The sequence below is a fragment of the Nerophis ophidion genome, linkage group LG20 (genome assembly GCF_033978795.1).
Source record: "Nerophis ophidion isolate RoL-2023_Sa linkage group LG20, RoL_Noph_v1.0, whole genome shotgun sequence".
NCBI lineage: Eukaryota > Metazoa > Chordata > Actinopteri > Syngnathiformes > Syngnathidae > Nerophis > Nerophis ophidion.
In genome coordinates this window covers 13,252,326-13,264,366 of record NC_084630.1, presented here as the reverse complement: position 1 = coordinate 13,264,366, position 12,041 = coordinate 13,252,326, and the positions used below count along the sequence as shown (strand labels likewise).

At 40.6% G+C, this 12,041-nt stretch overlaps 1 protein-coding gene across 3 annotated transcripts in view; it reads left to right on the top strand.

Moving 5' to 3' along the window:
* The window catches only part of add3a (adducin 3 (gamma) a), a 328,092-nt gene that overhangs the window by 8,207 nt on the left and 307,844 nt on the right, over positions 1-12,041 (top strand). Inside the window, exon 1 of one of the 3 annotated variants that reach the window (XM_061880495.1) lies at positions 149-218. The exons of the other annotated variants lie outside the window; for them this stretch is intronic. The gene's annotated coding sequence lies outside the window, so the exon portion shown is untranslated. Of the gene's footprint in view, positions 1-148; positions 219-12,041 lie in introns of those variants that run through there. 3 annotated transcript variants of the gene reach the window in all.

The window sequence follows — 12,041 nt, the reverse complement described above, 5'->3', positions numbered from 1 at the left end:
AAATTCCTGGAGGTGAAAATTTACTATGGATCAGAGCGCGGTCAAGTGAACATGAAACACGACGGAATGTCAACCAGCAGGTTTCGGTGAGAAAATTGTGGTTAAAAAGTTGCTTCTTACCGCAGTATAAGCTGAGCTTGCCCTGTCCACAGCTGCCGTCGACTCCCCTGAGACACTGCACGTCAAGACACCCGTGGACAAACACCTCCGACTATCAGGTACTATTTAACTCACTAAAACACTAGCAACACAATAGAAAGATAAGGGATTTCCCAGAATTATCCTACTAAATGTGTCTAAAAACATCGGAATCCGTCCCAATGCAATTGCGTTTTATTTTTTTTTTACTTTTTAAAAAAAAAATTCTAGTCCGTCGCTATCAATATCCTCAAACACGAATCTTCCATCCTCGCTCAAACCAATGGGGAAATTGTCGTTTTCTCAGTCCGAATAACACTTTTTGTTGGAGGCTCCCATTAAAAACAATGTGAATATGTGAGGAGCCCCCACACTTGTGACGTCATCGTCTGCGAATTCCGGTAGAGGCAGGGTTTTTCTCTTAGCGCCGAAAGTTGCAAAATTTATCGTGGATGTTCTCTACTAAATCCTTTCAGCAAAAATATGGCAATATCGCGAAATGATTAAGTATGACACATAGAATGGACCTGCTATCCCCGTTTAAATAAGAATATCTAATTTCAGTAGGCCTTTAAAGTTATTAAGCAATGGCACAAACATTCAGGTCATTTCCAAAACAGAAAGTGCAAGATTGTCAGATGAGACATTTTAAGTGTCAATTAAAAATGAGCTGCATAATAGGAAATCGAATAGTATTTGTCCTTCACAATGTGGGTATGTTACTACGGTTATGAAATTCTCTTCATTCTACATATTAGCAGTAATGCTACTTTTTATAGCAAAGCTATTGCCCCATACTTGCCAAATTACGGTTGTCTGTTCGACATATTCCCACCTGAAACCGAACCACCGCCAGACGATGGAAACCGTGCTGTTTTTATTGGGAATTAAGTCTTCCTTCATTTGTTACCAGATCCACACATTCTTTCTCTCGTACGGCTAAGTTAGCAGCTAATGTAGCCCAGTATGCTACCTCTCTGCTCTGCGAGGGCGGACACGTATGTGATGTATGACGTGACAGTATGTGACTTATGTAAGAATGTGCGCCTGCTTGTCTGTGAGAAGGAAAGACAGGAAAGAGCGAGAAGAGCCTGAAGTGTTATGCCCGCAGCTAAAAGCAACTGCATGAGAACGTATACTCGAATATTACGATATAGTCATTTTTTATATCGCACTGAGACAAACCCGCGATATATCGTATATATCGATATATCGCCCAGCAAAATCTCAATATTTTTAGGTCATGTCACGATGCACGATATATATCTCGATATTTTGTCTTAGTCTTGAATGAACGCTTGATGGATATAATCACAGCAGTATGATGATTCTGTGTCTACATTAAAAAATTCTTGTTCATACTGCATTAATACATGCTATTTTTTTTTTTCAATTTTCATGCAGAGAGGGAAATCACAACTAAGTCAATTGACCAAAACTGTATTTATTAAACAGTTATTAAGCTGTGGCACAAACGTTCAAGTCATTTCAAAACAGAAAGTGCAAGATTGTCAGAGACATTTTAAAAGAAGCTATATGTGCACTTTTCTGAATGTCACCAAGATGACATATCAACACTATATTAAAGTGCACTTTTTGTACAGAACGCCACTAGAATAGTTTAAAACAAATAAAGTGCACTTTTGTGCATGATGTCACACAAGATATTTCAATAACTGTCAAATAAAATAGGTTCCTGCGGACGTTATCTCCTTCTGTTGTTGACTTTTTTTTCATACGGTGTTGCTTCGGCATTTTGTGGGTGTGGCACCGGCCGGAGATGTTGACATGCGGAGTTTCAAGCACTCTAGCGGGTGACTTTTCAAATGATGCTACATTAGCAATGCTGCTACTTTTTGTAACAACGCGTGAATATGGTGAACATATTCCCGCTTGAAGCCAAACCACCGCCAGACGATGGATCCCGTGCTGTTTTTCTTGGGAATTAATTCTTGCTCCATTTGTTACCAGATTCGCACCTTCCCTCTCTCGTATTACCACACCTGCACCTCACCGCTAGCATCACAGCTAACGTTACCATGTCGCTACCTCTCTGCTCTGCGGGAGCGTGTGACGTTGCACACGTGCGTACGTAAGAAGGTGCGCTTGTTTTAAGTCTCAGTGGGAAGGAGAGACAAGAAAGAGTGGAAAACGCCTGCAGTGTAATGCCCGCAGTTAAAATCATCTGTGTGCGAACGTATACTCGAATATCACGATATAGTCATTTTGTATATCGCACAGAGACAAAACCGCGATAGATCGTCCAGCCCTAGGTGAAATGCTTGTAAATGCTTGGAAATGTTCATCATATTTCTCTGCAGTCTGACTCAATAGGCTAATTATAAAATGGAAAAAAATAAAACAAGTTTCCTTTAAAAACGAAAGTTACACGCTTGATCACTCTTGTGCCAAGTTCCTGTCAGCCACATTGGTTCTGAATATGAAGTTGCACATTTCAAATGCAGTATTAAAGGCACTAACTAATCCAATTTTTATGTTTGAAATAATACAAACTGTATTTATTGTTTTATTTTTGATACTAAGAAGATATTTTTATTTTAACTTTCTCAAGGAATATTAATTTTGAACTATCCATCCCTCCATCCATTTTCCCACCGCTTATTCCCTTTGGGGTGGCGGGGGGCGCTGGTGCCTATCTCAGCTACAATCGGGCGGATGGCGGCGTACACCCTGGACAAGTCGCCACCTAATCACAGGGCCAACACAGATAGACAGACAACATTCACACGCTAGGGCCAATTTAGTGTTGCCAATCAACCTATCCCCAGGTGCATGTCTTTGGAGGTGGGAGGAAGCCGGAGTACCCGGAGGGAACTCACGCATTCACGGAGAGGACATGCAAACTCCACACAGAAAGATCTCGAGCCCCGGATTGAACCCAGGACTACTCAGGACTTTCGTATTGTTAGGCAAACGCACTAACCCCTCTGCCACCGTTAAGCCCTAATTTTGAACTAATTTCATAGATACATATATACAGGATATGCGATTTCATCTCAAACATGGTATGTTGGCAAAATTAACATTGATTACTATTTTGCATGCAATGAACTGTATTGCAATCTTTAAATTTAAAACTGTCGTTTTCATTAAGTGGTTCCTTTTTTTTATATTGTTTATGTGGGCAGGTTGAAAACAGCTCTTAAAACCAAGATTTTAACAGCACCGTATAATAATCATCCAAAACGCACAAGAGACAAGAACTTTGTTGATGCGGTCACACCACACAGCACAAAGCGAACCTCTTTTTATTAGCACACACAAATAGCACAATCAACCATGGACGCATTTCAGCTGTGCGTGTCAGCCTTCAATAATGAAAATCAAAAATAGACGTTTGGGAAAGAAAATACATTTTGCCCAAACGCAATAATTGAGGGCATATCTTAACATGTATAATTAAACCTTAATAAACCATCCATCCATCATCTTCCGCTTATCCTAGGTCGGGTCGCGGGGGCAGCAGCCTAAGCAGGGAAGCCCAGACTTCCCTCTCCCCAGCCACTTCGTCTAGCTCTTCCCGGGGGATCCCGAGGCGTTCCCAGGCCAGCCGGGAGACATAGTCTTCCCAACGTGTCCTGGGTCTTCCCCGTGGCCTCCTACCGGTTGGACGTGCCCTAAACACCTCCCTAGGGAGGCGTTCGGGTGGCATCCTGACCAGATGCCCGAGCCACCTCATCTGGCTCCTCTTGATGTGAAGGAGCAGCGGCTTTACTTTGAGTTCATCCCGGATGGCAGAGCTTCTCACCCTATCTCCCGTGATCTTATCCTTTCGGTCATGACCCAAAGCTCATGACCATGGGTGAGGATGGGAACGTAGATCGACCGGTAAATTGAGAGCTTTGCCTTCCAGCTCAGCTCCTTCTTCACCACAACGGATTGGTACAACGTCCGCATTACTGAATAAACCAAACATATAATTTAATCTGGTTGTTTGCAAATATAATGACAATAAAGTCCATTCTATTTTATATGATTTATTCAATTACTTGATTAATCGATCGGGATATTCGACAGAGTACTCATTTACCAAAATATTCGATAGCTGCTGCTCTAATTTATTGGTAGGGCATTCCAGAGTACTGGAACCCGAATAAAAAAACGCTCTAAAGCCTGCAGACTTTTGGGGCTGTGGGAATTCCTTATAAGTCAGAGTTGTTAGAACGCAGATTTGTGGCCGGGACATATTCCATCCATCCATCCATTTTCTACCGCTTATTCCCTTTCGGGGTCGCGGGGGGCGCTGGCGCCTATCTCAGCTACAATCGGGCGGAAGGCGGGGTCCACCATGGACAAATCGCCACCTCATAGCATGGCCAGCACAGATAGACAATATTGTACAATACAATTAGCAAGATAGGATTGAGCTAGACCATTTAGTATTTTATAGTAAAAAGTAAGTACGATTAAACTTACTTTTCCTTGTCAAAAGTCTAGCAACCATATTTTGTACCTACTGTAATCTTTTAATGCTAGACATAAAAATAATACGTTATTCATTCATTTACATTCATTTCAATTTAACAAAAAAAAATGGCAGTGATAGCGGTGAAATATAGCCGGTGGGATACTACCTGTTGTATTCAGATGACGTGTTGTGTTACTGCTGCTGGGATTAGCTCAGAGCGGTTCAAAAGGCAACTTTCATTCATAATTATTGCATGTTGTGTCTTCAAATGTTTCAGCATATGACTCGTATGAAATAGCGACCTTATAATTATTACAAGTAGAGCTGTTGCAATATTTTCTTGTAAAATGTTAAGGGCACGGCCATTTTGCGATGTCACTACGCACGTTGCGCAATGATGTCACGCCCACCCGGAATAATAGTTCAAGGAACTGTGGCAAGGGATTCCAAGGAATTGACACACTCGAGTTTTACGGATTTCCACCCCTACTAACTTTGTATTACAAATGGCAACAGCGCGGGATGCTTGTTAGGGCTACACAATTTTGAGAAAAAAAACTACCTCCGATTTTTCTCTCCAATATTGTGATTGTGATTCAATTTGCAATTTTTATGTTTAATACAAGTATATAAATAAAACTGCAAAAATAACCAGTGAAGGAAGACATTTTACTTTTAGGCTGCCAATGAACATATTCCTGTCTCAAGGCGCCACACATTAGGTACATTATGGTATATGATTTTAGGCATTAACAACATTATGTAATCATTTACTTTTAAAAAATAGTTAACTTTATGCGCACATACTCAGGGCTTTGTCTACATTAGGCTCTTAGAATGAAGAAATAACTGCTAAAAACTATACAGTGTTTATAATGTAATGTATTAAGAACATATAATAATCAAGCAAGTTTGCTAACACTTTAGTATGAGGAACATATTCACCATTAATTAGTTGCTTATTAACATGCAAATTAGTAACATATTGTCTCTAAGTTAGTCATTATTAAGTATTTATTAATGCATTATTCTGCATTGAGGACAGAGTAAAACAACTTGCACTGAGCCTAGTCTATAAAATCCGCTACACCTCCCTGATACCGCATGTCAATCAATCAATCAATGTTTATTTATATAGCCCCAAATCACAAATGTCTCAAAGGACTGCACAAATCATTACGACTACAACATCCTCGGAAGAACCCACAAAAGGGCAAGGAAAACTCACACCCAGTGGGCAGGGAGAATTCACATCCAGTGGGACGCCAGTGACAATGCTGACTGTGAGAAACCTTGGAGAGGACCTCAGATGTGGGCAACCCCCCCCCCCCTCTAGGGGACCGAAAGCAATGGATGTCGAGCGGGTCTAACATGATACTGTGAAAGTTCAATCCATAGTGGCTCCAACACAGCCGCGAGAGTCCCGTCCACAGGAGACCATCTCAAGCGGAGGCGGATCAGCAGCGTAGAGATGTCCCCAATCGATACAGGCGAGCGGTCAGTCCTGGGTCCCGACGAGCGGTCCATCCTGGGTCTCGACTCTGGACAGCCAGTACTTCATCCATGGTCATCGGACCGGACCCCCTCCACAAGGGAGGGGGGAGACATAGGAGAAAGAAAAGAAGCGGCAGATCAACTGGTCTAAAAAGGAGGTCTATTTAAAGGCTAGAGTATACAGATGAGTTTTAAGGTGAGACTTAAATGCTTCTACTGAGGTAGCATCTCGAACTGTTACCGGGAGGGCATTCCAGAGTACCGGAGCCCGAATGGAAAACGCTCTATAGCCCGCAGACTTTTTTTGGGCTCTAGGAATCACTAATAAGCCGGAGACTTTTGAACGCAGATTTCTTGCCGGGACATATGGTACAATACAATCGGCAAGATAGGCTGGAGCTAGACCGTGTAGTATTTTATACGTAATTAGTAAAATCTTAAAGTCACATCTTAAGTGCACAGGAAGCCAGTGCAGGTGAGCCAGTTCAGGCGTAATATGATCAAACTTTCTTGTTCTTGTCAAAAGTCTAGCAGCCGCATTTTGTACCAACTGTAATCTTTTAATGCTAGACATGGGGAGACCCGAAAATAATACGTTACAGTAATCGAGACGAGACGTAACAAACGCATGGATAATGATCTCGGCGTCTTTAGTGGACAAAATGGAGCGAATTTTAGCGATATTACGGAGATGAAAGAAGGCCGTTTTAGTAACGCTTTTAATGTGTGACTCAAAGGAGAGAGTTGGGTCGAAGATAATACCCAGATTTTTTACCGAGTCACCTTGTTTTATTATTTGGTTGTCAAATGTTAAAGCTGCCTTCCGCCCGATTGTAGCTGAGATAGGCGCCAGCGCCCCCCGCGACCCCGAAAGGGAATAAGCGGTAGAAAATGGATGGATGGATGGATGTTAAAGTTGTATTATTAAATAGAGGTCGGTGTCTAGCAGGACCGATAATCAGCATTTCCGTTTTTTTGGCGTCAAGTTGCAAAAAGTTAGCGGACATCCATTGTTTAATTTCATTAAGACACGCTTCCAACTGACTACAGTCCGGCGTGTTGGTCAGCTTTAGGGGCATGTCAAACTACTTCCTTAACGTAAATGACCGCCATAACCACAACACCAAGGGGAGCTCCAAAAACCACGTTAAACCCAGATTCCGATCAAACAAAGGTCTTAACTCATTCTCTTTCTATGCCACATCAATGTGGAATGCACTCCCAACAGGTATAAAAGTAAGTGCATCTCTATATTCCTTCAAAACCGCATTAAAACAACACCGCCAGGCAACTTCAACCCTTTTACTAATATCCTCCCCCGTTCACATCCCATCTCCCCGGATTATAAATAACCTAATGTAAATAATCAAATGTACTTCTAATGTATACACTTGTTCTTATGCTATCTGAACTCACTATGTTCTCTGCTGGCTGTACATATCCTACTAAGTAACACCTACACTGTTTCAATGTCCATTTCTCTATTGATGACATGGTTGATGACTGAAGTACTGATATCAACCAAAACTCCTCATCCCACCCCCCAGATTGTAAATAATGTAAATAATTCAATGTATATACTATGATGATTAACTTGTGTGATGATTGTATTATGCTGATAGTATGTATTTGTACCATGAATTGATTAACGTGGACCCCAACTTAAACAAGTTGAAAAACTTATTCGGGTGTTACCATTTTGTGGTCAATTGTACGGAATATATACTGTACTGTGCTATCTACTAGTAAAACTATCAATCAATCAATCAATTAATGGCCATATTATACAACAACCCTAACCAAATAACTCTAAATTAAGTCTTTGTTACTTAGAATATGTTCCCCAAACTAAAGTGTTACCATAACTTTTGTTATTCTAAAAAAATAACAAAAAAATGGACTCTCATTTTTCTAAGCAAACATGTAACTTAAATAAATACTAAACATTTTAAAGTGCCTTTTTTTCCCAGTTGAAAAAACAACGTCGGGTCATCTGTTTTTGCTGTCATCATGGCTTTCTCGCTTGTTCGTCCGTGTTGATCGTATTGCCCACCCGGGTTGAAGCTAAAATATTACCACAATGAGCTTTGTTATCAGATTTTTCTCCTCCTATTTTTGTTACTTAGTGCAGTGTTTTTCCACCTTTTTTGAGCCAAGGCACCTTTTTTTTTTTTTCATTGAAAAAATGAAGAGGCACACTACCAGCAGAAAACATTGAAAAATTAAACTCAGCCGCCAAATATTGACATTAAAGTAATTGTCACGATTGTTGGGTATGACTTTAAAGCATAACCAAGCATGCATCACAATAGCTCTTGTCTCAAAGTACGTGTACTGTCACCACCCGACACATCACGCTGTGACTCATTTGGAGTTTTTTGGTGTCTTCCTGTGTGTAGTGTTTTAGTGCTTGTCTTGCACTCCTATTTTGGTGGCTTTTCCTGTATTTCTGGTATTTTCCTGTAGAAGTTTCATGTCTTCCTTTGAGCGGTATTCCCCGCACCTGCTTTGTTTTAGCAATCAAGGCTATTAAAGTTGTCGCTATTCTTCTTTACGAGGACATTGTTGATTGTCATCTTATGTTCCATACGCTGTAAGTCTTTGCTGTCGTCCAGCATTCTGTTTGTGTTTACTCAAAATAATCTTACTTATCCCATCGTATAATTATTTATTTATTTATTTTTATTGGGGTTACTTATGGAGTATATTGTGACTGCATGGACAAACAGGAAGTGAACAAAAGTTTCAGTGAACAGGTTCAAAGAACAACGAAATTGGAGCAGATTTTCTAAGGTGCATACACAGTTATTTGGTAATATAAATAGTAAAAAAAAAAGATAAAAAAGAAGTTATGTATCTATATATGTATATATCCACACACACGCAAATATCCATACATCAATCAATCAATCAATGTTTATTTATATAGCCCCAAATCACAAATGTCTCAAAGGACTGCACAAATCATTACGACTACAACATCCTCGGAAGAACCCACAAAAGGGCAAGGAAAACTCACACCCAGTGGGCAGGGAGAATTCACATCCAGTGGGACGCCAGTGACAATGCTGACTATGAGAAACCTTGGAGAGGACCTCAGATGTGGGCAACCCCCCCCCTCTAGGGGACCGAAAGCAATGGATGTCGAGCGGGTCTAACATGATACTGTGAAAGTTCAATCCATAGTGGCTCCAACACAGCCGCGAGAGTTCAGTTCAAAGCGGATCCAAGACAGCAGCGAGAGTCCCGTCCACAGGAGACCATCTCAAGCGGAGGCGGGTCAGCAGCGTAGAGATGTCCCCAATCGATACAGGTCCATCCTGGGTCCCGACGAGCGGTCCATCCTGGGTCTCGACTCTGGACAGCCAGTACTTCATCCATGGTCATCGGACCGGACCCCCTCCACAAGGGAGGGGGGGACATAGGAGAAAGAAAAGAAGCGGCAGATCAACTGGTCTAAAAAGGAGGTCTATTTAAAGGCTAGAGTATACAGATGAGTTTTAAGGTGAGACTTAAATGCTTCTACTGAGGTAGCATCTCGAACTGTTACCGGGAGGGCATTCCAGAGTACCGGAGCCCGAACGGAAAACGCTCTATAGCCCGCAGACTTTTTTTTTTTTTGGGCTCTAAGAATCACTAATAAGCCGGAGTCTTTTGAACGCAGATATACATATGCATATATATATACATATAACATTATTGCACATTATATTCCGAAAAAAATAAAAAGACATGACTCTTGAGGACATGTCGGACATATTTTGCTCACTCAGTGCCTGTTTAATTAGGCTGACCATGTTCTGAAATCCCAAAAAGATGATACCTATATGCGTGCCAAGGCTGGCAGCACGCCAAAGTCGGGACTAGGTGAAAATTTGCCAATGATACTTGAACTTCCTTTATAACTAATTTATTTATATAAGTAAACCTTTTTTTCTCTTCTGTTGACAGCTGTGTTGGCGCCTGGATTTTTCAAAATGGGGTCCATCATCAAGTCATAAAAATGGGGTCCCACGGTACATTTTTGGGGTCCCACTGTTTTGTAAGCGTTTTGAAAACAAATGATAAACATATGCATTATCCTTTTGTATCTCACATTATTTACTGTGGATAAAGGTTGTCATAAACTTTACTTAATTCATTGAAATAAATAATATAAAAAGAAAACAAATGGGTATGCATATGTAAATTAGTTCAGTTATAAACGTTCATTCACTTTCTTCTTTCCTTCATGGATCTAAACTTTACCGCTGCTGGTAGTTTTTTTAATGTATTTATTTAATAAGTTGTGCGTGTATTTATTTCAGTAAAAAGGGGAAAAATTGTTTTGCTTCGGTCTCAAAATGATGACAATGGTGTGATAGGGCATACATACATTTTATATTTAACGCTTAAATCTCTGGAGTCTACATCAACTTCAGATCTATTCCTCATTTAAAAATGTTTTAGTTTTTTTTATGTTGTTTTTTGTTTGTTTGTTTCCTGCCCTTTTTTGTCAAACAAAACTTGTTTTTCTTTTTTATGGCAAACACACAAAATATGCAAAATCTTCCAACAAAAATATTTTTCAAAGTGGAATATTTGATGTGACGTAATCGGGGTTGAGGTGGGTGGGAGTAGCGGGGGTGTATATTGTAGCGTTGTATAATGTAGCGTCCCGGAAGAGTCAGTGTTGCAAGGGGTTCTGGGTATTTGTTCTGTTGTGTTTATGATGTGTTACAGTGCGGATGTTCTTCCGAAATGTGTTTGTCATTGTTGTTTGGTTTGGGTTCAGAGTGTGGCGCATATTTGTAACAGTGTTAAAGTTGTTTATACGGCCACCCTCAGTGTGACCTGTATGGCTGTTGAACTAGTATGCCTTGATTGACAATTAACCCATTGCCTCACTCTATAGCTCTCTCTGTCTCTGCTCCTCCCTCACGATTGTTGCTGCCTGCTCACACCTTCACAATTTGTTTTGATTTGAACTCCTCTTAACCCTGAACGTTCATTGAAAATAAATGCAACCTTGACACTAAACGCCGGACATTTTTGGCCTTTTAAGAAACCCCGCCCGGACACCCCGGACAGTCCCGCAAAAGAGGACATGTCCAGGGAAAAGAGGACTCATGGTCAGTCTAGTTTAATGCTACTATGGCTCTTGGGTTAAAACTGTTTTTTTTGTCTATTTGTGCCGGCTTTTAGCACCCTATAGCGTCTGCCCAAGGGTAGCAGTGCGACATGGGTAACATTAGCTGTGATGCTAATCGTGTTTTGCGAGTGGTGATACGAGAGAGAGAAGGTGCGAATCTGGTAACAAATGGAGGAAGAATTAATTCCCAAGAAAAACAACACTGGGTGCATCGTCTGGTGGTGGTTTGGCTTCAAGCGGGAACATGTTGAACAATTACACGGCAGAAGCGTTGCTACAAAAAGTAGCAGCACTGCTAATTTGTAGCATAATTTGAAAAGTCACCTCGCTAGAGAATGAAGAGTGCTTCAAACTGTGCTTGTCAACATCTCTGTTCGGTGCCACACCCACGAAATACCGAAGCAACTATTTCCACCTCAACACCGTAGAACATATACTATTTGATATGCAGCTCATTTTTATGTGACGCTTATTGAAATATCTTGTGTGACATCATGCACAAAAGTGCACTTAATTTGTTTTAAACTGTTGTAGTGGCGTTCTGTACAAAAAGTGCACTTTAGTGTTGTTTTGATATGTCATCTTAGTGACATCATGTAGAAAAGTGCACTCATAGCTTGTTTTAAAATGTCTCTGACAATCTTGCACTTTGTGTTTTGGAAATGACATGAATGTTTGTGCCACTGCTTAATAACTGTTTAATAAATACAGTTTTGGTCAATTGACTTAATTGTGGTTTCCCTCTTTGCATGAAAGTTTAATATCAGCGTATAATAATGCAGTATGAAGAAGAACGTTTTAATGTAGACACAGAATCATCATACTGCTGTGATTATATGTATCAAGTGT